At 35.6% G+C, this 27,978-nt stretch overlaps 2 long non-coding RNA genes across 3 annotated transcripts; both read right to left on the reverse strand.

Annotated features, from left to right (window-relative positions):
• Positions 1-550: 550 nt before the first annotated feature.
• LOC132683353 (uncharacterized) lies at positions 551-27,943 on the reverse strand. 2 transcript variants are annotated; one of them, XR_009612176.3, is made up of 6 exons: positions 26,556-27,943; positions 25,976-26,061; positions 23,809-23,937; positions 3,723-3,796; positions 1,371-1,514; positions 551-822 (listed from the first exon to the last, which is right to left on the reverse strand). It is a non-coding gene; the product is annotated as an uncharacterized LOC132683353 (long non-coding RNA). The 2 variants fall into 2 exon arrangements; XR_009612175.3 differs by having other exon boundaries at positions 25,344-26,061.
• LOC144617370 (uncharacterized) lies at positions 15,135-22,226 on the reverse strand. Its single transcript, XR_013557772.2, has 3 exons — positions 22,014-22,226; positions 16,879-17,804; positions 15,135-15,986 (listed from the first exon to the last, which is right to left on the reverse strand). It is a non-coding gene; the product is annotated as an uncharacterized LOC144617370 (long non-coding RNA).
• Positions 27,944-27,978: the final 35 nt, after the last annotated feature.

The following is a 27,978-nucleotide window of genomic DNA, read 5'->3' on the forward strand; positions in this document are numbered from 1 at the left end:
TAGTGTAGAACCTAATTTAATATGACTAGTACCCTTATGAGATGGAAACCTGGGAAGAGACAGATACACACACACACAGGGAGAACACTGTGTGAAGATAATGGCAGGGATCAGGGCACTGCATCTATAAGCCAAAGAATGTCAAAGATTGCCAGACACCAGCAGGGGCTAAATGAGAGGCATGGAACAGAATTTTCCTCACAGCCCTCAGAAAGAACCAAACTTGCCGACATTTTGATCTCAGACTTGTATCTAGCAGAGCTATGAGACAATCTTGTTGTGTAAGTCACACAGTTTGTGATACTTTGTTATGACAGCCATAAGAAACAAATACAATCCTACTCTTTTAAAAACAACCAGAATAAATAGGATTCAACTTGTGGCCACAAGAATTTTAGTCTGATAAGATTTCTAAGGCTGAAAGAGTCATTTAAAAAAAAATTAGACTTTTCAATTTAGAACAATTTTAGATTTAAAGAAAAATTGCAGATATACTACAGAGAATTCCCACACACAGTTTCCCTTATTAACATCTTACATGAGTAGGGTACACTTGTAACAACTAATGAACTGATACTGATACATTACTATTAATTAAAGTGCACACCTCACTCAGATTTTCTTAATTTTTACCTTGAGTCCTAGCCTGTTGAGGATACCATATTGCATTTAGTTGTAGTGTTTCCATATGCTTCTTTCGCCTGTGACAATTTCTGACTTTCCTTGTTTGTTGTTGGCTTGATGATTTTGAGGAGTACTAGTCAAGTGTTTTGTGGAACATCCCTCTGTTAGGATTTGGCTGATGTTTTTCTCATGATTAGACTGGGACACTGAGTTTTAGGAGGAAGATCACAAGAAATAAGGTATCATTTTCATCACATCATCATATCACCAACATGACTTATCACTGCTGATGTTAACCTTGATCACCCCGCTGAGGTAGTGTTTGTAAGATTTCTTCACTGTAAACTTATTCTATCCCACCCCATGTGTATGATATCTTTGGAAAGAATTCACTATTCATAACCCATACTTAAGTAATGGGGAGTTATGCTCCACCTCCTTTGGGGTAGAGTACCTACATAAAATATTTAGAATATTTTTGCAAAGGAGATTTGTCTCTTCTCCTCAGTATACATTGTAATTACCTGGAATAGCTATTTCAATACCCTGAAAATAAGGAGACTCTACAAAGAGGAAAACTTAAAAATGTTACTATATAATTTCTCTTTAAAACAAAATAAAACAGTATTAGTGGTTTAATCTATAACAAAGCAAATAAATAGAAATAATAATCTATACTTTCTAAAGGTTTCCTCTGATCATATGCCATTAATTTTTCTCTTACTATAGCATGTATTCTCAATTACCAAGAGCATGAAAATTGATTCCCAAGTATGAAGGAAATTTTTTACTGGATCACAAGATGATTTAACCCCTTTCATTGTCACATGGAGGGTTTTATATCCTTGTGTATGATCCAATACTGCCCTTTCTTCATATTTATCCTCCTCCTGGGGTATGATAGAGAATAGAAAGGGAGAAATCCTTGAGTTTTCCCAAAATGGTAGACTTTTTCACTAACCATGAATATGCTTAAATCCAGACATTCTAGATTTTGCATTTCAAAATATGGAGTTCCACTTCCATCTCCTTTCTCAGATAAAACTAGTTAAGTGATATTATGGGAAAGCTCATGCTTCAAGGATCCCAATAGAGTATATTTAATGCATCAATATTATTCATTCAGCAAATATTTGTGGAAGACTGGCCATGTACAAGGCACTATCTTTGGTTCCAGGAAAACAGCAATGAGAAAGTGCAGATTAGGTCTCTGTTTTGACATAGTTTTAAACTTAGTGGAGAATATAGGCATTGAGTAAGAGAATTACAAATTTGCTAGGTCACATGAAGAAATTTAGGAGACTGTGAAGGTATAAAATATGATCAGGTAGTGGGTGGTGGGCTAGTTAATTTAGTGCAGAAAAACAGGTTTCTTTGAGAAAATTATGTTTAAGCTAAATTCTGCAATATGCATAAGAGTCAAGTAAGCATTAGGAGTCAAGTTAGAGATGATTATCACATAAAGTGATCTAGTCCTGCTTTGAGTGAGAGTAAAGTTTCTCCTTGCTTTACAAAGGAAAAAGACACTTTAGAAAAGATCTCAAATAAGGCTAATGCTAGACTTTAGAAAACTTTTGGAATGCCAGTTGAAAACTTCTTACCCTGGACATTTATTATGCATAGGTAGGGACAATTTCTATTGGAATCTTCATCTCAAAAACTCCATGGATATAGAAACAATACATTACATCTATAATAGATGTAATGGTTTTCAATAGCCAGCCTCTCATGCAAAAGCTAAAATTGTGTGGTTGTCAGGATATTTGCTACAAAGGCAGAAAAAAAATCTGAGGCAGCAGTTTCCCAAATGTGGTGACAGCCTAGTCATAAAAGAACATTCTACTTTATTGTTATGAATATATTAATCATTCCAGTGGTTTACGGTGAATATTTTCTACCATTTACAAGAAAACATCTGCTACAACTAGATGAATGATTAGCTGCAAAGTACATAGCAATTTTGTTTTTAGGGATTGCTTTCTAAAGTACCCCCATTTCACCCTTCACTTCATTCAGGTGCATGTATAGAGACATAGGAGGTCATTTCCAGAATTTTCTGGGTCAGCAAAAACAAATTCTTGAAGAGGCTCATAAGATAAAGTCTTTGCTTCTCTTAGAATTTGAGTATCTCTTTGAGATCACTCCATCCCATTTTCAAAGAGTTCTATCCCCCCCTCCCTGATCACTTTCTAGGACTATTTTCAAGGTTAATGTTTAAGTGTTAATTAAGCCTAGCCATCTCTTAAGAGATAAGTAAGTAAACAGGCTAGCCTTGATAACAAGGTTTCTAAGACTGGACATAAAGGAATGTTAATGCATCTTTCATAATGGAGGCAATATGTTTATAATCTTAGACTTAAAGTAACTATGGTTACAAAGCCTTGTTCTGCCTCACCTTTACTTGATTCCTTTCACTGGGGATTCACCTCTGTCATCAAGAGACAGTCTCCTTGGCTAATAGCAACTCAGTTTGTCACCATAAGAATACAAAGATTAAATGCCTTGTGAATAGAGTACAATTTTTTTTTTTTTTATCAGCTTCAGAAGTGTCTTTTCAAGAAGGAAGACTTGGTCAACAAAGAGAGAAGTGTTCCCAGTTTAAACCAACTTTCTAAAAAAAAAATTGGCTTTCTATTGTACTTGAAGTGCTTTATCATCAATGATTACCTAGCAGTTGCTACAAGTCTTTAAACCCATAGTCCTGATGTTGACCAAGTACTTCAAAAAGAATTTCTGAAGACACTTAGGGTAAAGGGGTCAAGAAGAAGATGTTATCAGGATATTATTTAAAATACTAAATTTAGGATGAATTGCTGTAGACATCTTCTCAAAGAGTGTTAAGGAGGTAGGAAATTAACATGAGAAACAAAGCAGGACTCAAAATGTATACATAATCTATTTTATAAAACAATTTAAAATATATAAAGACGAAAGGAAGTACATGAAAACATAAAGGGTCGTTATTTCAGGGGTGAGATTATGGGTGATTTGCCACAATAAGCATATATTACTTAAACAATTAGGAGAGAAACAATAAGCTTTATATAATAATTATTTTAAACAACAGCTACAACTTGGCAATCGTGAAAAGGACTCACTGTGAATCTGGGACACTTTCAGAGGAGGCTGGCAAATGATATCAGGAGCTGTGAAAACACTGATGATTTTTCACCTGGCGAAAAAAAAAGAGTAATGAAACATGAAGGCTGGTTCCAACCATTTGAAAGACTGTCAGGTAGAGGAGTATCAAGACTTATTTTCCAAAGACTAGAAGTTCTATGGAGTCAGCACTTGTCTTAATTTAAGAAAGACATTTCTAACAATAAGGGAACAAACTGATATTCAAGAAGAAGTTGGATGGATATCAGACAGTTATAAAAATGATGCTGAGTGAAGACTAAGAATATGGGGTTTTTAAGGTCCTTTCAACCCTTGGATTCAATTACTTTAAACATTGCTAACATATTTGCCCAAGACTCTAGAGGTCATAAGTCTTGGTTTTTCTTTTCCTCTCCATTCTTCCCCCTTCCCCACTCTCACTTTCCTCCCATAGTGACTGAAAATGCTGAGTCCAGCATTTTCCAAGGAGTCACTGGGGCAAATTGCCCTTGAGCACAATGCTAAAGGAGCAGTCAATTCCTCATGATAACACGCCTGATATAAGTAGAATAGAAATTACAGAATATAGTGACTCGTCTAAGTCACAATGACACAATGTGTCAATTATGTACCATAAATAGTGAGGTGGGGTTTCCGTGGCTTGGGGTTTGCAGGGACTTGAGAAAAATAACAAAGAGTAAGATGGGATGGGATCAGATTTCTACAGCTCATCTGATCACAGATTTAGAAATGACCCATATTATCCAGTCTTTTCTCTATTTCATCAATTTCCATACCATTTTACTCAAAATCTGTGATCAGTTTCCCAGACATCTCAGTCTCCTTCCTAATTCAGGATGCCACTTCCGTGATCCTTAATGAGTGTGACCTCCTCACCTTTCTTTGGCTTTAGGTAGAAAGCAAATATTTTTGTAATACCATTCTTTTAGGGACCAGCCAAATAGTATCAGAAACTTTGTTCCAAAACCAATAGCCATTTATCTGCTAGTAAAAGTAACAGAATATAGATATCTAGAATTCTGGGTAATTTAGATATTTAGATTACTTACTCTACTCAAAGGCATGAATACCAGAGGAATGATTGAGCCCACTGGAAATATTCCCTTGATAAATACTAAAAATGTGATTTTTTTTTTACTTTCCTTCTGAAATATAAAGACATGTCATAGAAGGGAGAACTGTAATTCTTAATTCTCTATTTTCGGAGAAAGCCTCTAATTTCAAATCCATCATGTTAAACTTTCCACGGTCACTTCCCATGTTCTGATTTTTTATTTGGGAAATACTGTCCTGTACACGACAGTATTTATGAGACTGTAGACTTGTTCTCTACAGATAAAAGAATATAAATAACAAGAGGAACTGCACAAGGGCTATTGCAGGAGTTACAGAACTAATACACATACAGTCTTAGGCCAGCTTTCTGTACTCAGTGAAAAAGTGCTGTTATTATTATTGTCAATGGTATTGCTATTAACAGATGAAACTGATGTAATCTACATAGACTACATAGACTGCATTGTGCAGATTCCACTTCTATTTATTCAGAATCTCTACGGTGCAGTATTGCAATCTATTTTTATTTAATCTCCTTGTAACTTTGAGTGAAGAACTTTGTCCCTGTCTATTCAGATAAGGGATAGGCTAAATAGCTGATGGATATTAAGGAGGGCACTTGTTGGGATGAGTACTGGGTGTCATATGTAAGTGATGAATCACTAAATTCTACTCCTGAAGCCAATACTACACCATATGTTAACTAACTAGAATTTAAATAAAAACTTGAAAAAAATAAACAAATTCATTAATAGGATTAAATGAATGGATGAATGAATGAATGAATAAATAAATAAATAAATAAACAAAGGAGTAAGTATTGCTTGGATCACAAAGCTATTACTTCCTGGGGTAGACATATTAAACCCCTATCCAACATACTCAATTGGTACAGGACTCATGTGAGATTCAAAGTCATGTTTCTGCAGAGTTCTCCATCCTGCTGTGAAGGAGAATGCTGTGAAATATTAAGGAAAACAATACATCTTAATAGTGACAAGCCTCCAAAACCTCTGATTGTTTATGATGTCTTGGTCTTCACATGATGTACCTCATAATTAATTTTTATCAATAGAGGATCTTTCTTTGTTAACCATTAAAATCCTATGAATGAATTATATTTCAAATAATCCCATGAGTAAAAAAGGGGGGGAAAAAAAGCATTGATCACAATGGAAGTCCAAAAATGGAGACAGAAAATACTGGCCAAGAAAGAAGAAAGAACAGGTGTTTGCCCTTATCCCACACTCCTTCAGACTGGAATATGGGAGAGCAACACTCTTGTTTTTGTGGATATGCGCTAAAGAAAACAGAAAAATCCAGCCAACTTGTGCAGTGAGTCTCATAAATATGTAGAGAAGTGTTTACATGTCTTGAATTGAGAATGGAATTCTAGTCCCTTTAGACTGTGAGCCAAATTTTAGGAGGCCAATATAAGCCTGCTTGTATTGTCTAATCATTCTCTCTTCTGGGAACATTCTAATTTAGCTAAAACCAGGATTTGGACTTGGCCTAGCTATAAATTAAAAGAATACTACATGGCTATGCAGCTCTGCTCAAGAGTTTATTTGCTCTTACATTAAAAAATAACTCAAGTCACTCTCAATGGATTCATTAAAAACCTGATTTCTCCACTTTATAGCTATTTTGCCTGGCAGATGGGATCTGTTTTTTTCCTTATGCTGCATTTTTTGAACTAAGTATATATGGTGGGATAGCAGTATACTCTCCCGCCAACAAAAAAGCCACATGCATATTTCAATAAAATCACATTATTTGGCATCTACTGTCCACATATGTTCATTTGGCTATTGCTGGTCCAAGCCAATAATAGCCACAAGGGAAATGAGTGTTTGAAATTTAAACAAGGAGCTCTAAATTTTCTAAGAGAGAAGAGGCCTCCTGACAGGTAGATCAGTCTCTAATTCATTTTTAATGCTGTTGACAATTCCATAAATCATTGTTTCTCTCCCATTATGTGCCAGCTTCTGTGCTGTAGAAGTTTGAAAAGAAAACTTCTGTATGCTTTTGGGTGGGGGTGGAGGATTAGGTAAGACTCTTTGAATGATCTTTTAAGGATGAATAATTCACCATGCAGAGAATAAAGAGCATTCTGAGCAGCCAGAATGGTATGGGGGTATGGTGAGTTCAGAGGTAAAGCAATTCTTCATTGTGGCTCGAGGGCACGTGGTGGAATGGATGTAGAAACTTAAGTAGGAAGGGGATGGTATAGATGATGGATTTCTTGGTGCAAAGAGTCATTGTCAAAAGTTTTTAAATGAAGAATGTAAGCTCTATCCCTGTGAGTCCTGAGAAACAGAGTATTATGTACCTAAAAATGTGAAAAGAAAACCTGATGTCCTTGCCCCAGCAAAGAATGTCCGTAACAAAAGCCTGATGTTAAGTGGACAAATAAGTAGGGACAAAAGTTAGCTGGAAATACTGTCGTAAGTGAAGAACCAAAGCATGCAATATCTTAGAATACCCAAAGATTTTTTTTTTTTATTCTGATTTTTAAGAATCTGGTTGGGAATTGGGACAGAACAAGGTGCAGCTGAAATTACTGTGAATGTTTTTTGTATAAAGTCAAAACCACCCGGAGATACCATTTATTTATTAATTTCTTATATACATCTTCCAAAAGAGTATACAAATGCATTTTTCATACAGCAAAATAATGGTGGTTGAAAATGTGACTAAATCCATGTGTCTGAATCAGCATCTGTAGTATGAACACACTCTTATTTGGATTCACCAAATTTCTATTACCTTCCAACATTTCCAGCTATAGATTTTCATCTTATATGGGAGTGTTTCAAAATTGCATGCATAATATAGTCCAGAGCTTGGCTCCCAGAATCAGGCAAACCTGAGCTCTGTCCCACTTAAGAGCCATAGGACCTGTATAAGTTATCTGATTCTTTTTGGTATTAACTTTCTCAACCGTTAAAAAGAAAACTCAGATACAGGCCCATATCTACCAAATAATTATTGTGACGATTAATTAAATTGTTTGAAAAATGCTTATTATAGTGTCTGGTATATATTAAGAACTTGATAAATGTCACTAGCTAATTATGTAATTATTATCATCACCCAAAGATAAACACAATCAGATGTTTGAGAAAAAAACATCTGTTAAGACTACTTTATCTATACACTGAGCCAGTTGACTCACTGCATTTTGCTTGATTAAATAATGATAAAAAGGATAATAACATACACACAATACTTTACTGTCTAAGAAATATTCCCTCATGAATCAATAACTTGACACCAACCCTGTGAGTTAGGAAAGATAACATACTACTGTTTACAAAGAAAGAAAAAAAAAAAAGAAATCAGGATAAAATATCCAAGAGAAAAATACCTATAAATGCAAGACTAGACCAAGGAGATAAAGGAGAAAGGAAAAGTCTTTCAAAAAGATTAATTTGTCACAACAAATATTTCAAATAATCAGAGTGGAAAAGACATCATACCTTCCAGTGAACTGACAACTGACATTGTCAAATCAAATGAGGGGGGGCTTGAACCCACTAGCTGTGAGATCATGACCTGACCTGAAGTCAAGATCTGGACCCAACCCACTGAGCCACCCAGGCACCCGAAGATGCTTGTAACTCTTAACATACAGTATCACAAAAATATCATAAAGTGTTTATTTAGAAGAGGCAGGATTTTTATATACCCAAGTTTGTTTTAAAAAGTACATTATTGAATAAAGTTTTAGGTTCTCTATTTTTAAAAATTATACATTTATAGACTGAAATACAGTCACTGTATTTACCTATTATTTAAATAATTGATCAGTAAACTATAATATAGACTTGGAGACAACACTTCTCAAACTCTACAATGGTGTGCTGAAAATGTGGAGAAGGGTTCCACTGTTTAGTTGAATATGGCCAGTCATTTACCAAGTTCACATTTGATTGGATTTTCTTTAACATTTTGATCAATAACAGTTCTCTTTTAAAAAACTGATGTCCAAGAATTGTTGAGTCTGACAAAATGAATGTCCAAGTATCATAAAATATGTATTGATGGAATTTCTGAGAAAGGTGATTGTGCCTAATAGAATAGTTAATATATTTCTGGTGTCATATATTCCCATGTTTAAGATTTCTGCTTTATATACCTATAATAGAAGTTATAGTTTTCTAAATAGTTCTGATTCCAGCTCATGTAGTATGATTGAATATTTCACTGATCCATATATCATTTTGAGTACCATGATATTCACTTGTTCTGCTTCCTGATCAATGTTGATAAGCATTGCCTTAGAAGTATATGTATATATATAGGCGTATATATGTATATATATACACATATATGTGTATATATGTATATATATACACATATATGTGTATATATGTATATATACACACATATATGTGTATATATGTATATATACACATATATGTGTATATATGTATATATATATGCATATATATATGTATATTCTAAATTTCTTTGAATTCTTGAGTATCAGACAGTACACTTGGTTAATTAAATGTATATAGAATTGATGCATTGATATCTCTGGGTTGTTTTTTTTTTATTTTTTTTAACGTTTATTTATTTTTGAGAGAGAGAGACAGAGCATGAACGGGGGAGGGCAGAGAGAGAGGGAGACACAGACTCCGAAGCAGGATCCAGGCTCTGAGCTGTCAGCACAGAGCTCAACGCGGAGCTTGAACTCATGGACCACGAGACCATGACCTGAGGCAAAGTCAGATGCTTAACTGACTGAGCCACCCAGGCACCCCGATATCTCTGGGGTTTTTGATCCCAAGTGCTTTCACACTAATGGGGGAAAAACACATTAATGCAACTTTTCCTTATGGTTACAAGTGGTGTAGCAACCAAAAATACTTTTTAGAGGTTTCTTTGGCACTTATATGATAAACTTAAATGAAGAATTCATGTATATGTGGCTTAAATATAGGAATTGTGCTTATTATTCATTATAGAAAGTGATAGCAATGGCAAAATAAAATATTGTTAAAATATGTAGGCTAAACAGTCTTTCAAAATAAATTTGGATAATATATGGTAAAGAAGATATAAAAACCTTTAAAATTCAGATTATTTTTCTTGGAACACCGTGAAATCACCAGGACCATGGACCTGTTATTGGCTTCCATTCCTTATATTTGTATCTAACTACTGCTTCCAGAATCAGTGTGAATATCCAAAAAAAGGGGGGCACTGTAAGTTTGAAAGTTCTATGGTATTACAGCTAGAATTCAAAGGGATTTCTGTAAAGCAAAGTTCACTGACCCTTCTAGCTAAAGGAATTTCTCACGTGTCTCAGAAAAGGTAACAACCAAAAAGCAAAACACGAAGGATATAGGACAAGAGAGTCTTGGTTCTGTGATGTATTATTCACTGTGGGACCGAATTCTCTGAGCCTCAGTTTCCTTGTCTATAAAACTTAAAGACTAGAGGGGCTTTAAGGTATTTTCCAATTTTGTGCTTCTGTGATTCCAAGTAATGCAAGATTCTATACTCTGTTTAAGTGTTGCCCCCTTGTTTTGCTTGGTTTTCTGACATGTAATATAGCTAGGTTATAATATCTCAAATTATGAATAGAAGGTTATTTTTGCCTGATCCTATGTGAACTGATTCGTATCACTATTTATTAATTTAAAATGTAAATATATATATCAAAGTCATGTAGTACTGGAGGCTTTTGTTAGAGAGAAAGATGGTTTTTCTGAATGCCACACTGTACATTCATTTGTAATAATGTGGAATTTTAAAGAGTTTTAACCAAAACTGTCTTACATATATAATTCAAAAGGAAATTCCCCACAACCTTTTACCAAAAACATAAATAGGCCTGTGTGTGTGTGTGTGTGTGTGTGTGTGTGTGTGTGTGTGCATGTAGAGCTGGGGCTAATTTATGTTAAGCACTTAATAAATGATATAAGGATCATTAGCAAATAATACTTAGATCATAATAACTGTAGTATTAGAATTTATACACTTCAATTATGATATGACGAGGACTTATGTAACCATTTAGTGATTCTCAAAAAGGAATTATATTCATTCCAGTATGCTACTAAACATTCTCTTTGGAATTTTTAAATCATTTAAATAATCCCCAGGGGTTATTCAAGATATGGTATGTAAAACTACTATAAAATGCCCAGATGTTAGTAAAACTTTGGTCTTTTATTTTCTAATACATATTCCTATAAAAGTTTTATAATATTTCATTTAAAAAGAATACAATTTATTTCACCTCTTCCTAATTGTCCTTAATGTTTAAAAGTGACTCAATTTCACATACTAATCAGATAAGCAAGAAAGGCAGAACTCTTCAAAAGAGCTTTATCAACATTTTACTTTGCATTTCCCAAGTTCCATTCGAGAAATACTGGCTCATAGCAAATCCATGAGAAGCTATAAAGTAGTACAGGCCTTGCTCAGAATTCTCTCAGGCAATTACTAGAAACACCATAAAAATGTGTGATCATGGTATCAGATCATGGATGTTTCCGAGGGATCACTCAATTATGTATTTATTCCCATTTTTTTACCAAAGGTGTTCCTTGGGATACTAGTTTTTCAAAACGCCCCTGAAAAAAGGGACTCCTAGTTAAACAATTTGGAATTTTTTGCATACTATGCCTTCCTACTGAAAATTCACAAATCACAATTGAATATTAGAGTTCTTAATAAGTATGGCAGTGCAATCTGCTATTTATTTGTTTAGCACAGAATTTCTTCGTTGTTGGTGTTGTTTTTTACTGTAAGACCCAAGGAATTCTCTCTCTTCCCTCTTTTCTCCTTCCTAAATACTATGAATTTGCATTCCATGGGATACTCACTGGGAAATGCTGCATTAAGGCCCCAGGGCCTTGGGAGCCTCTATACCATAGCTGTGGTACTGGGGACTGTACCTGTTACTCAAATGGCATCAGGTAATTCTTCTGATATTAAAAGAAATAATCCTTTTTTTTTTTTTTTAAATTTTTTTAACGTTTATTTATTTTTGAGACAGAGAGAGACAGAGCATGAACAGGGGAGGGGCAGAGAGAGAGGGAGACACAGAATCTGAAACAGGCTCCAGGCTCTGAGCTGTCAGCACACAGCCCGACGCGGGGCTCGAACTCACGGACCGTGAGATGACCTGAGCCGAAGTCGGACGCTTAACCGACCAAGCCACCCAGGCGCCCCAAAAGAAATAATCCTTAATGACTACAGCAAAACAGCGCGAATGTACTTAATGACACTGACCTGGATACTGAAAAACGGCGATGGTAAATTTCATATCGTGTGTATTTTGCAACAATTTAAAAAATAAATGAATAATCTTGTTTTAAGGCACTATTAAAGAGCAAGATATTTTTTAATGCTTGAGAGAATGACTTGCCTTGTAATAAAAGCAGATTCTTAAAAGAAAAACCACCTAAAAACCCTCCTCTATCACCAGGAAACACTGTCCTGGCCAAAAGAGAAGACGGTGGTGGATGGTGAACTATACGACAGTTGTCAGAATAAGGGAAATACTCTTTTTCTTCCTTGTGCTTCCACTCCCTAAATCCCCGTGGTGTTACAGTTGCACTAACAGATTTGAAAGGAGGCTTCCATTTTGCATGGCAAAAAATAATACAGTGTTCTAAAAATGTAAAATGGCATTTCACAAGGTTTTTAAAAAAATATTTCATTTCCTGTAGTGGCATTAAGAGTAAAATCTGCTGTGTGGATTTTTAAGGTTAGGTGGAATACATCTGACTTATCAAAGCATGTATTAATAAAGGAGAATTAACAAATTTGTGAGAAATAGACTTAGAGAAGGATTAGTGAACCATAAAAGGATTGATGAACTATAAAACTCATTGCAAAGCTAAGAATGTTGAAAAACATTGGTCTCTTTGGCTAATGTCACCTACTAGACTGTAAGTTTATGAAGGCAGGGACCACATCCATCTCGTTCACTACTGGTTTTTTCATGCCTCTAACAGTATCTAGTGTTGCAGACACTTAATAAATTATTTTGAGTGAGTTAGGAAGTTCAAGATAGAGTTAAAACACAGAAAGTTGCTTTTTAGGCAATGTTTAAAAACTGACACTAATGAAAGTACTTCTCAGTTAGTAAATGATTCAAAATATCACCAGTTGAGCATTTAGATAACTAATAAGTCACAACTTCATTATTTGTGTTAATCATTTGCTACTATATCCATCCAAATCCTACATATGGAATTTTATTCACAAACTAATACTCTACATTTCAAGAGACCAATATTGTCAGCACTTAAGCACTTAATATTCAAATCTTTACATGAATCTTTTTGCCTAATGGGCTATTGAGAATTTGTCTCATGAAAGCTGGGCAATATCTTTATGTCCTTTTTAAGTCGAGGCATTATGATTAAACTTTCTCTACATTTTTAAGATATCCAGTGGAAGAATATTAATTAAAATGTTAATATTCATTATTTAAATTAATTAATATACTGGTGCACCTGGGTGGCTCAGTCCATTAAGTGTCTGACTCTTCGTTTTGGCTCAGGTCATGATCTCACGGTTTGTGGGTTCGAGCCCTGCATTGGGCTCTGTGTTAATGGCATGGAGCCTGCTTGGGATTCGGTCTCCCTCTCTCTCTGCCCCTTCCCTTCTCTCTCTCTCTCAAAAATAAATAAACATTAAATTAATTAATATTCTTTGAAATTTGAGCTATTTGCACACAAACATTAAAGTGAAGAATGATGAACTGGTGTTTCATACACTCCTGACAGAAGATTTAGAGATGGAAGAGTATGAATTTGTAAGAATATAAAAAAGAGGTATCTACTGCTTTGAAATATATTTCCTGAACCTTAACTATTGGATTTTATGTCTTTTATTTAGAACAAATAAAACATAAGCAGGAAAAATAGAACATAGTATCACATGATTAGCTAAAACGGTCAAAACTTTGGAATCACTTTGAAATGTATTTTAAAAGCTCAGCTACTTTGACTTTTTTTCTATTATAGAAACATGAAAAGTTATTTCAACTGAATTGCATACATAACTCCTCGAGTGTAGACAGTTGCTATTATTTGTTCACTTCATCAAAATGCTTTTTTAAATTCTTGCTACATCTGTATTACCAGGTCCTGGAGAAACCAAGGTGAAAGAGGCCCAGGAGAAGCCAAACCTTCTTTGCTATTTCTAACAAAGGAAATGCCATTCTTGCCACTAACTCTTGGAATGATTTCCAAGTTCTCTAAAAATAATTTAACCTGTGTCAAATAGCTGTCTCATCTGGAAAACTCAATAAATGAGTGTAGAAGTTAGAAAAAGCAGGGGGAAAGTTAGGTGTTAAACTGAAATGGTATATCCCAGGCATGTTAGATTGAAAGTCCAAATTAGCCAGCACACTTCCATACATCTGCTCACTTTTCTTTAAACTTGAGCTATATTATTGCAGAAAAGCATAATAATCCCCACTCTGATCTTGTATTTCAAGTGAAAGAGCCTGAACTATCTCAGCATAGGCACTTTTGTAAACGGGTATAATGGGTAGATGAGTTTCTTTCTGGGGTCAGAATTTCTAAATTCCAAGGGCAGACTCTATACGGAGGAGAAATAAGAGTAATATAAATTATTTCTTCCTCATGACAATGATTCTAATTCAGTGTTGGACTTTAGTGTGAGGAGGACATGCCTACTAAATCATGCTTCATTCTATCTTGTTAAGTTTATTTATTTATTTTGAGAGGGGGGAGGGGCAGAGAGACAAGGAGAGCGAGAACCCCACGCAGGCTCCACGCAGTCAGCATAGGCCTGATGCAGGACTGGAACCCACAAACCATGGGATCATGACCTGAGCTGAAACCAAGAGTCAAACACTTAACCAACTGAGCCACGCGGGTGTCCCAATCATGCTTCATTTTAAACAACAGTTGAACTCTTGGGGTGCCTGGGTGGCTCAGTCCGTTGAGCCTTCGACTTCAGCTCCGGTCACGATCTCACAGTTTGTGGGTTCGAGCCCCGCATCGGGCTCTGTGCTGACAACTCAGAGCCTGGAGCCTGTTTCAGATTCTGTGTCTCCCTCTCCCTCCGCCCCCGCCCCCACTCACACTCTGTCTCTCCCTCCTTCAAAAATAAATAAACATTAAACAATAGTTGAACTCCTTGTAATTTTGTGCAAGTTATTTCTTAGACGCCAAATCACCCTTCACTGTACCAGAATAACTGTCTACATGTGGAAAGCTCAGTTAAATCCTTGTAAATATAAAAAAATATACTTTATTTGTTCAAAAATGTAGGTCATTATATATTATTTTCTTAATTTGAAGCATTCTAAAATGGCAGTTATTAAAAAATGAATTTTTAAATTCTGTTGTATGAGTTTGCAAGAAAATTCTATTTTAGAGTTTTCTGGTTATTCAATTATTTAAGATTATCATTCATTGTATATTGGTCCGTGAATGAAATGGTATTGCTTGAAATGATTTTCAGGTATCTACCAGTGTTCTCAAGCAGAAGGACTGGACTATTTTTAGGAGGGATGACCTACCATATGACTATTAACTTTTGCAGGGTACCACCTAAATCAACATTATTCAAGATGACTTAAGAAAGATGAAAATATTCCAGACTTTAAACATGTCTCTGTTTTCTTTTTTGATATGAAAGACAACCTACAATTTTTTTTGTAAAGAAATGGGGCAACAGCCACTTGCATTATTTCCTGTTGACTGGTATAAGAAGGAAAGTGAAACTCAATTTGTTTAATGGGTCACGTGACTGTGCAAGTACAAGCACATGCTTTGACTTTGCCCACTCTCAAAATTTGTTTTAGAGCTTGGGGTGGAAAAGGAGGTGAAAGAAGATAATATATGGACCGCCTGACATTTGCCAAGAACTGTGCTTAGCATTTTACACACATGGTTTCACATTTATAAAAAGTTAAGCAGTACATAAGGAAACAAATTCAACCAAAAGAAGCCTTACTCTTTTTTACCCTGCCAAATCTAGAGTTTCTTGCCTGTCTTAATAGGAGATAACATCTCTAGTAAGGAAGAGAAATCTGGTTTCTTGCTTCTTTTCTCTGTAGTCACTGTTTTTTTAAGTCTTGAAATGAAGGGAGTCCAGCGGTGGATGGCAGCCCAAAAGAGAATGTTGTTTTTATATCTTATTCTCTTTGCAGGTCAGATAGGTATAGCCAAGAGACACTTAAAAAAAAAATGGTAAAGAAAATGAGCAAGTACTCAGAATGCTCATAGTTTTCAACTGAGTTGATAAAAAATAGTTTAAATGAAATTAAATATAAACATAAAACTTTAATTCCAAATACTGTAGTTTGAGGGAAAAAAAAGATAAGGTCATCATGACTCTATTAAGACTAAGCCAAATTTAAGAATAATCTCTTAAGGGGCGCCTGGGTGGCTCAGTCGGTTGGGCATCCGACTTCAGCTCAGGTCATGATGTTGGTGTTCCCAAGTTCAAGCCCTGTGTCAGGCTCTGTGCTGATGGCTCAGAGCCTGGAGCCTGCTTCGGATTCTGTGTCTCCCTCTCTCTCTGCCCCTCCCCGCTCATGCTTTGTCTTTCTCACTCTCAAAAATAAATAAATGTTAAAAAAAATTAAAAAAAGAATAATCTCTTAAAGTGTTACTTATCAAGTCCTTGATAGCATTTAAAAACATTAAGTTTGGCCTATTATATGTATGCTATAGATTTGTTAAATGTGCTGAGATATAGGAAATGTAAGTAAACATCAGAAACCATACTGAATTGATAACACCAAGTATTTTTGATAAACCCTTCAGTAAATTCTATCCTAAATCAGTTTTGATTCACAAGCTACTCTAGACATTATATTTAAGTCAAATATCTAGTCTGATTTTTTTTTCTATTTTTATCCCAATCAAATAGAGATAACATGAGAAAAGCACTTCCAATCAAGAAAATTGTTGTTTCTAATGTGAATTAACCAGTAGTTTGACATTTTAGATTTACTAGTTCATAAACTACTTGAGAAGAAGAAATACAATCATATTTAACGTTAGATCTTTCTTGGGCTTATCAGGGGGTGTATGCTTACAAATAGTCAGCCGTGGAACCTACCTGGTTGATGAGCAATTTGGGTGAAGAATACCAATGTGGATTAAAAGCCTAATTCCCAGCAGGCCCTTCTCTATGGGAAATCTGTCTCCGAGGGCTGGCTAAGAACTTGCCTTGCTCACTGACTTTTTTCCTGTAGGCTGACCATTGATGGGGAGAACACCACTAAACATTTTGATGATTCATTATAAGTGTGCACATCATACTTTTACACTGATTTTTATGTGGCTACGTCTTAATAGTCTCCCACACCAAAAGTCATGTTTGAAATACAATACATTAACAATCTGAAGCAGACTGAACTGTGAAGCAGGATACTGAGAATAAATAGATGAAATTCTAGACATTTCTAAAGAGGATCCAGCTACTTAATAGCCACTGAGGTCTTCGGTGAATAGGTGTGAATATTTCAGTGCAGTCCAACCTGAACTGAGAAGCAGTTCTTCATTCCAAATTTAAATAACGCCTGTGCATATAAAAAAAAAAAGAGTTTTATTTATTAGTCCAAAATGTTACTATGATTGGGATCTTGAAAAAACATTCTTTTTCTTGGGCATGTTCTTCAGCAAAAAGCAGTTGGGAAGGGTAGGTTAGAGAATGGAACTTGTCTTTGGAAGCCATAAAGTTGAAACGTCCTGTTTTTCACCTCACAACAGGCGAAGCCGGGCCGAAGATAGTTGTTGAGTAAGTACATTTCTCTGCCAAAGTTAAGATGATGAACCATGGGTGAACCCTGGCAACATTCTATTCACCCACTGAAAAGCTGCTAGTATTTGGTTATTGAGGCTCGCCCAAATCATTTTCCTCACACGTTGGACCCATTCTCTTTGAGGGGCAAGTGCAGCTTCCAACATGAGAGTTACAGTGAGCTCTGTGGATACACTGACGCTTCAGAGCACAGTTCGATCCATACTGGCCTGACCTGCATTCTGTGAGGGAGAAAAATAAAAATAAGGGCAATTCAAATATGCTTTTTTATCACACAGTCTTTTTACTACTATTTCTTGGAAACGAATAGGATAATGATAGACTTGTAAAGAATTCTGGTTAACCATGTGGTATCTTTTTCCCATGCTAGAATGTTATATAATAAAAGTAAGGACTTTAATGGAAAACAGGAGGAAGCTGGGGGTGTCAAGGAAGTTAGTGACAAAACTGAAAAGAGGAGAAGGCAGGACAGCAGCTTACATTTTTAAAGTACCTTCTCAGAATTAGATTGTTCAATAGAGCTTACAACAGTGGCATTCTGAGGGACCCAGGGAAAATGGATTAGTTGTCTTGAGGTCAGAACAAGGCAACACTCGCTCAGAATACGCAATATATGAAATTTGTCTTTAGGTTGAAGCACAATCATTTGAGCTTATGTTGTTGAAAATGAAATGCTTTTAAATTCAACTCTTTCATCTCTTAAAATATATCAAAAGGGCCATAGATCTCCTGTATACCTAACTCTGTGAAATCCTGCTATATGTACTAAAGGGATATAACTATGTTTAAATTGAATTGGGTTGTGATTACGACTGGTGGAAGAATAAAAGGAAGGGATAAAAAGAGTTAACGTTTTATTAAAATAACTAAAGATGGACTAAAAGGGGTCCTTCAAATATCACACCCCAGTCTGGGTGTTTGGTATTAGTCCAGAAGAGAATTAGTAGAGAATTAACAGGTTCTGTCTCTGAAGGATTGTGAGGTTAGGGAGAAAGTCCAGCCCAGTCCAGCCCATGGAAACAGAAAATCGATTCATACTTTCTAGTCACACTGGAAAGACTAGGAATTAAATAAACTTACCAATATTTAAGGATCAGAGAAATTTAACTTGTAGTAATAACAGTCACCTCGCTCTATGCAGTTTACAAAATGGGTTCCTAATACATTATTTCATTTGGTTCTAACAAACACTTGTGAGGTAGGCAAGGCAGTGACGTAAGCCTTCTCATTCTGGAAAGAGATAAACGAAGGTTCGCTGTGGCTTAAGAAATCTTCGTACTTGTTATATCCCAGGTGAATGGCGGAGCTGGATTTCTAAGTTCTTGCCTGTTGCTCTTTGGTCATTCTCCAATATTGTGTAGAAGGACAAAGTATCAAGCATACATATAGAAGAAAGACCAAATAAGAAATTAGAACACTGGAAAGTGGAAAATTCAGAAAAAAAATAACATATACATATATATAATAAAAATATAAAACATAGATAATAAAAATATATAACATACATAATAAAAATATGTAACATATATATAATTGTGTGTGGATAGATAGATGATAGATGATAGACAGATGACAGATAAATAGATACTAGAGCAAGTCTTGAGTCTGTAGGCAAAATTTTGTTAAACATTTCTTTAGTGCCTCAAAATTCTCTTTGCTGGATTGGAGATTCAACCTAAATTTACCACGAGCAGTTGGATTTTTTTTTCTCTTGGACAATGAAGATGGCTTAAGAGGTGCTTTAGAGCTCTTGCCTTAAGTAATTAACTACTTAGATTTTAAATATGGTATAAATGGAGACTGAGAAATCAATTTTGTAATTAATCGCTTTGATAGAGTAATTCAACTCTTTCCTAAAGGAAGGTACAACGGTAGGTAAAGGAGTTTTGGAGGTGATGTAAATGCTGCTCTGAAATGAATCTCTTCTTTAAAACTCCAAACTTTAGGAAGTTAAAAAAGAATTCTGTCATTTCAAATTCAAACTAACGCATTCACCTCTGCCCAGTGTGTGGGAGGAAGTTTGGTGGTAAGACCTAAGTGTTCTTGTTTGTAAAGGAGTTATGAATCAGGATCTCTCCTGAGCAGTTCAGAATCTGATTTTAATTTATAAAAATACCACATTTTCATGTTAATAACGATGTGTATTTAAGACATCTGTTTGAATGTCTGCAAATGTTAATTTACCAAGAGGGTGGGGAAATAATCCAATAAAAAGCTGCTACATTCTTTTATGAATTAACATTATGGCTGTTTAATGGGTCTTTTACCAGAGTTCAAATTAAAATGAGGTCTTTTATCTTTATAGTGCCTGCATAGACACAGCTGCTCACAGTTAATATCACAGATGAACTGTGCCTAATTGAAAATAAAAATGCAAATAAAAGACCCTGTAGTACATCTGTGTAGGCTGTGGGTATCCCAAAGAGCTCGTGACAAGAGGGGCCTTGAAGTGCCCACTGAGAATGGACACATTAGTACACATGATCCACTGTCACGTGGTAATTACTTGTGGATGAAAGAGCCTATGTGATACAGGAATTTTGTCCATGGAAAGTCCATAGAGTGAGGCTTTAATTTCCAGCCTGTCCACCAGCTCTCTTGGTTTAGTGGCTAGCATTAAGCCACTTCTGAGTGCTGTCCCATAGAACTTTCTGCAAAGACAAAAATGTTCTATACTGCGTTATCAAATGCCGTAGCCACTTGAGCACTTGACATGTAATGTGCGACTGAGGTGAATTTTAAATCAAACCAAATTTAAATTAAATAGCCACCTATGGTTAATGGACAAGGCATGTTAGACATGCCTCTCTAACATATCTCTGCGGATAGAGAACCAAAAGCAATTCCTATGATTGCAAAGGCACCTAGCATAAATTAAAATGTCTGGCACATAGTATGCATTCAATAAACACTAGTGGTTTTTCTCGATATTTAGATCAAACCACAAATGCTACAAGCATTTTGCCTTTCCTGAGCATTTCATTGGTGACATGCATGCTGTGGCTTCACCAAGATGTTATGTAAATGTTTATTCTGACATATTTAGTTTAGATATGACAAGGTTCCAGGACTTTTGTCTACCATGACCCCGCGAAGAATGCAGAGAAGAGAAGCCAGAATTCCTTCAACAAAAATTTGCTACAGACTATCATGTGCTGGATGGACAAATAGACAGTGGCTCAATTCACAAGCCTGCAGTGCAGCAGAACACAAGGATTAGACATTTAAATGAAGCAGCTTTGCAAGAAAGCAATGCCCGTATCAACAAGTGCCTGAGTTGGAAGAACCCATAAGGTTCCAAGTCAGTATTCATAACCCCTTTACCTTGGTCTCAAAGTCTATAGAAAGGGAAGAAAAAAGTAGAGGAAAGGATATAACACTCTTGATGAGCTACTGGAGGTTCCTTATTCTGGCCTGTATACAGATACTCACACATACAGTATTGACCACTAATAGTATTACCCAAAGTCTGAAAACAGTCTGCCTGGGTTCAAATCTTGGTTCTGTCACTTACTACCTTTCTGTGCTTCCATTTCTTCATCTGTCAAATAGGAATAACCATAGCAACAACCGCATAGAGTGGTGGTAAGAATTAAATGAATGCATGCAAAGTGTTTAAGATGGGGCAAGGCATTCCAAAAAGTAGCTTTCCCCCCCCCCCCCACTATTTCTTAGAAGCAAAGTGGAGTGGGGGAGATGACGCTGTGTAAGAAGTACTCTCCTATAGCCTGTTACTATGGTTTTCTCAGCATTACTGAAATTCCAAGTTACAGAATCATAGATTAGTGCTGGAAATGATCTTAGCAATATGTAGCCTCAACCCTTCTTTCTGGCAAGGAGGAAAGTAAATTCTGAGATTAAATGCTCTACTTTGGATCATAATTTGTGGCAGGGTCAGTCCTTTAGGGCTATAGTGAAATATATAAAATCTTTTCATCTAGTAAACATCCATCAAGTTAAATAGCAAGTGATGTATCAAGGATCCATTCAATCTGCTTTCTCCTCTTCTGAAGACTCTCCCTGAAGATTTAGGATTTTACATTCCAGGTCATTCTTGTGAGTGGAATGGAAAATAAAGGATACATCTCAATTTACAATGAGTAGGTGGGAACTCGGTTCTCAAGAATACTATTTGGAATCGTACCTTAATTGCCTTAATTTTAGTTACTTCTCTGAATAACTTTTGTGATGAGGGTATTTAACTGGATTACTCTGAGGTACTTACAATGTGCCCTGTCTCAGCTGTGGTGCTGGATTTGGGTGCCTGTGATGCAACAGCTATATACCCTGGGTAATTGTACTAAGGCAAGGTGACAAGCAGTGGTGGGGCAATGTTCTCTAATTTAGTAATGTTTTTAGTATGAAAACGTCTGTATATCTCCATGTGAACCATGAATCAGAGGGACATCATGAGGTGCTTCGGTTCATACCAGCATCACATGTGGCTCCAGTTTTCTCAGGTGGATAGAAGTATTTTCCAGTTACTGAGTGGCAGGACCTTTCTCATTCACAGTCACAAAGTTGATGGCAATTGTCTCCAAACATTCCAGGTGAACACTCTACCAAGGAATACTGAAAAATTAACCCTCTGAGCTTTCACTGATGCACTTAAATTGAGATTAAAATACAATTTCCTCGGGGTGCCTGGGTGGCTCGGTTGGTTAAGCATCCGACTTTAGCTTAGGTCATGATCTCATGGTCCCTGAGTTTGAGCCCCATGTCGAACTCTGTGCTGACAGCTCGGAGCCGGGAGCCTGCTTCAGATTTTGTGTCTCCCTCTCTCTCGGTGCCCCTCCCTTGCTCGCACTCTCTGACTCTCTCTCTCTCTCAAAAATAAATACATATTAAAAAATTTAAAAAAATACAATTTCCTCAAGATTAAGTCCCAACTAACAAAATGGGATGGTAAACTGATATTTGTTGGTCAGAAGAAGGGAGGGAAGTTTTGGAATTTTCAGAAAGAGACTGCATTGTATACACGATTTCACATTCAGGTCTTAAAATCTATATATTTCGACAATGGTTTATATCTGTCAGAATGTGGGTAAGCTTTTTGAAGATAGGAATTTAAGGAAAGAGACTGAGTCCACTAACTAAGGGGATTTTAATACTTTTCCTTAAAAAGCTATTTATTGTGTATCTCCTCAGAAGACTGTTAGCTCTATGTTTTCCACTATATTCCCACATTTTAATGCAGAATCAGGCACATAACAAGAGCACATTATTGAATCACTAAATAATAAATGAATAAAGGATGGACAAGAAATACTATATATAAGGCTCTAGTGACAAATGAGGATATGGTATGAGACTAATATATAAATCTTTTTAAGACGCAATAATTTTGGTTCATATAAAGTCAAATTATTATATTATATATTATAGTATTATTATCATGGTTGTTGTAATGATATGCACAAGACTGTACATAATAGAGAGTAAGACTTAGAGTTGTTTACTAAGAACTATGTAGTTTGGTATTGTTTAGAAGTAGGCTGATCAGAGTCTTTTAGGACTTTATAATACTTTGTTTCAAACTGAGTAGCCCAAATTCCCACCTCCGTCTATTCATCCATGTTCATGGCTGCCACTACTTTCTTGTGATAAAAGCCCAATTCACATCTTTCAATATTTTTTCATAAAACCCTTATATTTATTTCAATTCCATTGAACCCAACATAGTCTTTTAAAAACATTTAATGAAATATTTTTCATTCAGAGGGAGATCATTTGTCCACTAAAAGCTAACAGCTTTTGGGGTGCCTGGGTGGCTCAGTCGGTTAAGTGTCCAACTTCAGCTCAAGTCATGATCTCACAGTCCGTGAATTCGAGCCCTGCGTCAGGCTCTGTGCTGATAGCTCGGAGCCTGGAGCCTGCTTCAGATTCTGTGTCTCCTTCTCTCTCTGCCCCTCCCCTGCTCATGCTCTGTCTCTCTCTGTCTCAAAAATAAATAAAAATATAAAAAAAAATGTTAACAGCGTTGGTGATGTTTTGAGATATTAAACAATTTCATTTATAGGAAGCAAAACATTTTGATCAATCAGAAGCAAAATCAGAAAGAACAACTATATTGGCATAGAATGAATTCTTGTCTCTTTAATGTCCAAGTTGGAAGTTTAGATGATTATTCCATGTTTTCAATTGGAGTTTGTATTTTGGCCCTCAGTTGGAAAGATCTCATGGTCACACAGAATTCCCATATGTCTAAAAATGCTCTGGCTATACCTTTTTCACACTGGCTGCCATGGAAACCTGCTGGGCAAATGCACTGTCCATTCACTGCATCACAACTGGCTCCATTTTTGCAGTCACAGATGTGAGCACAATCCAAACCATAAAATCCAGGAAGGCACGCTAGAAAATAGAAGTGTCAAAAGGCTATGTTGTCTTTAAGAATAAGTAATAAATGACATGCTCTAGGTCATTTTTTTTCCCCAAGACTAAAGAAGGAGATGAGAGCAAAGAATTAGAAAACAAGAAAAAATTATATGGAGATGAATATCGACAATAGTTTAGTCATATAGATAAATGAATATATAAAATGCCATTCTCTATAAGTCATCTAGAAAGATCCATACTAAAATGTAAAATATCTTCAAATAGATAAAATTTATTTGCTATGATGAGCTATAGTCTTACAAAGATGTCACCAAAACCCTCTAATACCCTAAACACCTAGAACTATGTTTTCAAACTTCAGATTCAAGCTAAATTTAGCAAGAATGGTTTTTCAATCAAATTGTTTAAGTAAGTAAGGGTATCTATGGAAAGTGATTCACATGGTTCTTTTGTTTTAAAGTTTATTTCATGTATTTTGAGAGGGTGGGGAGGGGAAAAAAGAGAGGGAGAGAGAGAATCCTCCCATGCTGACAGTGCAGAGCCTTACATGGGTCTAGATCCAACAAACTGTGAGATCATGACTTGAGCTGAAATCAAAATTCAGATGCTTAACTGACTGAGCCACCCAGGCACCCCGCATATAGCTCTTAATGGTTGAAGTCCCGGGAATGTATGACAAAGGTGGGTATGAGGAAATCAGGGGAAGAAAAGAAGGAGAAAGGGAATAAAAGAGAGAGAATATGATATATATATATATATATATATATATATATATATATATATATCATATATAGTAGGTTAACATCTTAAGAGGAAGTTAAGTTTTAAAGTCAGTGAAATATAATATTTGGAAATTTTCCTTAGATGATCCATAAAGTACAATATAGAACCGTCTTTTAGGAAGTCCAGTATAACCTGTTTCTCTTCCATGGTTGGAGATGGTTAATATTTTTGTGGCTGAATATCAAGAAGTAGTACTTGGTTTACATTTAGAGACCATGTAATCCAAGCAAATGCATTTCTTTAAATGCTAAAATTGTCATCTGTCCAGAGAGATGACCTGAGAGAGGTGTGTGAGAGCTAAGCTTGACTGCAAAAAATAGATTCTCATTTCCTATCTTGAGCTTTCTTTAAGGCTGTGCTTACCACTCATCAATGGGAAGGGGATGAAATTTACTCACCCTTCAATTACCCATATTCTCTCCCCCCTCTCTCCCTCCCTTCCTTTCTCTAGCTCTCTCTCCTCTCTCTTTCTCTGTGTCCCCCACCCCCCTTCTAGAGTTGGATTTGGCTACGTTCCATGTGTATGACACTTGTCAAGCATGCATGGACAGATTCAACATTAGGAAAAACTCATAATCAGGGAGAAGAAAAAGAAGGTAAAACCAAAAGGAGATAAGGAGATTTTATACAATATATACCCTTCTATTGTCTGATCTCATAAATCTTCAAAAATAAGTAAAAAGGAAGATCCAATGTAATGTTTCTTCTGTTTGTTCTTGTACAATTGCTACTGAAAACACATAGAAAAAAATCAACTATACTTTATCTCTTTTATTTTAATTATATATAAAATTGAATTCATGAAGATTGCTTTGCTCAACTTATTCATTTCTTTCAATAATACTATTATTCTTCCAGGCTCCTTGGCTCAGAACTTACAGCCATCTTTGATTCCTTCATTTTCCTCATCTTCATGTCCAAATCAATTGCCTAAAACAGTCAATTATTCTTCCAAAATAATCTTTTGCTCATTCATTTCCATTTTTATCCCAGTCTATATTTTAAAAATTCTAGACCATAATTATAGCTTCCCGCATAGACAATACTCATGACTCTCCTTCCCGATGATCAACAATGTACCCACTTTACAGATTTGTTTCACCAGAGTGATGTCTCCTGTCTGCTCAAAATCTTCCTTAATAAGCAACTACACAGAAGATGAAATTTATGGGCTTTGAATAAATATATTTTACTCTCTTGTATCTGTTACTCCGATCTTGAAAACAAAACAAACAAAAACTACAAGATGTTTGATTCAATACTTACTGACCTAAGAAACCTCAGAGTAGTTCGCGAGAATTCTAAACTTCAGAAAGCTTAATAAGATTTGTTCCTGGGAAATATGTTTGCCAGAGCCTAAAAACAAGTTGAAAGACATGGGAACAATTTTGTACATTAATATTAGTTAAGAGGCTCAAAAAATTATCTACCTCTAAATAATTAATATTTATCAAGTTTTGCCATGCCACATGCCTCAGTGCTAAATACTTACATGTATCTTCTTATTTAGTCCTCATTATAATCTTTAAGGGAAGGTGTTATTGTTTTCCCCATTCTACATATGTTGAAACTGAAACTTACAGAGTTAATAGTTTATACATCTTTTATATGACAGAGTTAGGCCATTTACAGCTAACTCGAAAGACTAAGCTCTCACATCTTAATTTGTTAACTTTGTTGTCCATCAGGGATCTCTGATGTCTAAAGCAAATTATTGTATAATTCTTCCTTTTCCTATTTAGATGAAAATATTGAGTCCAAATGAAGAAGTGATACAAATATGTTTCAGGAGAACTTGAAAACAGACATTTCTGAGTTAAGCCTAGGTTAACATGAAATAAATGGCTTACTTGTCTATATTTTGCCTAAAGGCAGAGGAAGAACAACTTTGTTCAAAAAGTATGGCAGCTGACTCCTCTGCTTGTGTCTACTCCCAGATGCTCCTGGAACCATGGAATCATTGTTGAACAAGAGTTATAAAAAGAATGAACAAGTTCAATTACTTCATCATGGCAACATCTAGATGCAACATCTAGAACTTAAATTAGAGCTATGAAATCCATTGTAAGAAACTAAATCATTAACAGTTTACCTAATTTGATATAATGTGAATGTATTACTTTAATGATTTAAAGCAGTTTAATTTTTTTTTTATGTGTATTTATTGTTGAGAAAGAGAGAGAGACAGGGCGCAAGCAGGGGAGGAGCAGAGAGAGAGGGAGAACACAGAATCTGAAGCAGGCTCCAGGCTCTGAGCTGTCAGCACAGAGCCCCATGCGGGGCTCAAACAAACTGGGAGATCATGACCTGAGTCGAAGTCAGATGCTCAAACAACTGAGCCACCCAGTCGCCCCAAAGCAGTTTTTAAAGCTTAAAACTTGTCAACACTATGAAATGCCCACTTGTTATCTCTGTTTACCATGTTCACAGTTCCTTCTGTGGGAACCTTAAAGGCACTCACAGCTTTTAGAAAACCGACTGCAGACTCCATTGTTCTGACATGAGCAATTAAAATGGCAGCCTGAGCCATAATAACCAGGAACATTCAGAAAAAGAAACCACCCAAGCATTAGTTCTAGTTAAGGCAACTGAATTTGTAGTAATGAGTTCAAAAACAGAAACAAACTGAAGAATCGATAAAAAAATAAGAGCAAATCATTAGCTAACCTAATCAAGACAAAAACAGAAACACACCCAATTTTTTTTTTTTTTTTTAATGTGGACTAACCATAAAAAAGCTGGACCACTATCTTACAAAAAGCATGATACAAATAAGTATAAAAACCTAAAGGAAATGGAAAACTTATAGACAACTTACCAAAATTCCCCTAATTTGAGGCTGAAAACCTAGATAGACTAATTATAATACAAAAACAATAAAGCAAATAGTAAAATAGTTTCTGATTTAGAACAACAGCAACAAAAATCCCACCAGTCTTAGGTTTCATATGGAATTCTATAAGCCTTTGCGGATGAGATTATCACCTTACTATATACACTATTTCAGAGCATTGAAAAGGAAGAGTAATTTCAAATACATTTTATTGAGTATAACATCAATTCCAAAACCTGACAAAATGCATATAAAACTACAGCTTAATTTTACCTATGAATATTGATGCCAAATTCATAAAAAATGTAAGTACACAGAAACCAACAGCATATTATAAAGCAATATATCATGATCAAGTAGTATTTATTCCAAAAATGTAAGGTCATTCAACATTAGAAAATTCATTAATACATGCATCATATTTATCAGTCAAAAGAGAA

Source organism: Panthera onca, chromosome C2, assembly GCF_046562875.1.
Source record: "Panthera onca isolate mPanOnc1 chromosome C2, mPanOnc1 haplotype 2, whole genome shotgun sequence".
Taxonomy (NCBI): Eukaryota; Metazoa; Chordata; class Mammalia; order Carnivora; family Felidae; genus Panthera; species Panthera onca.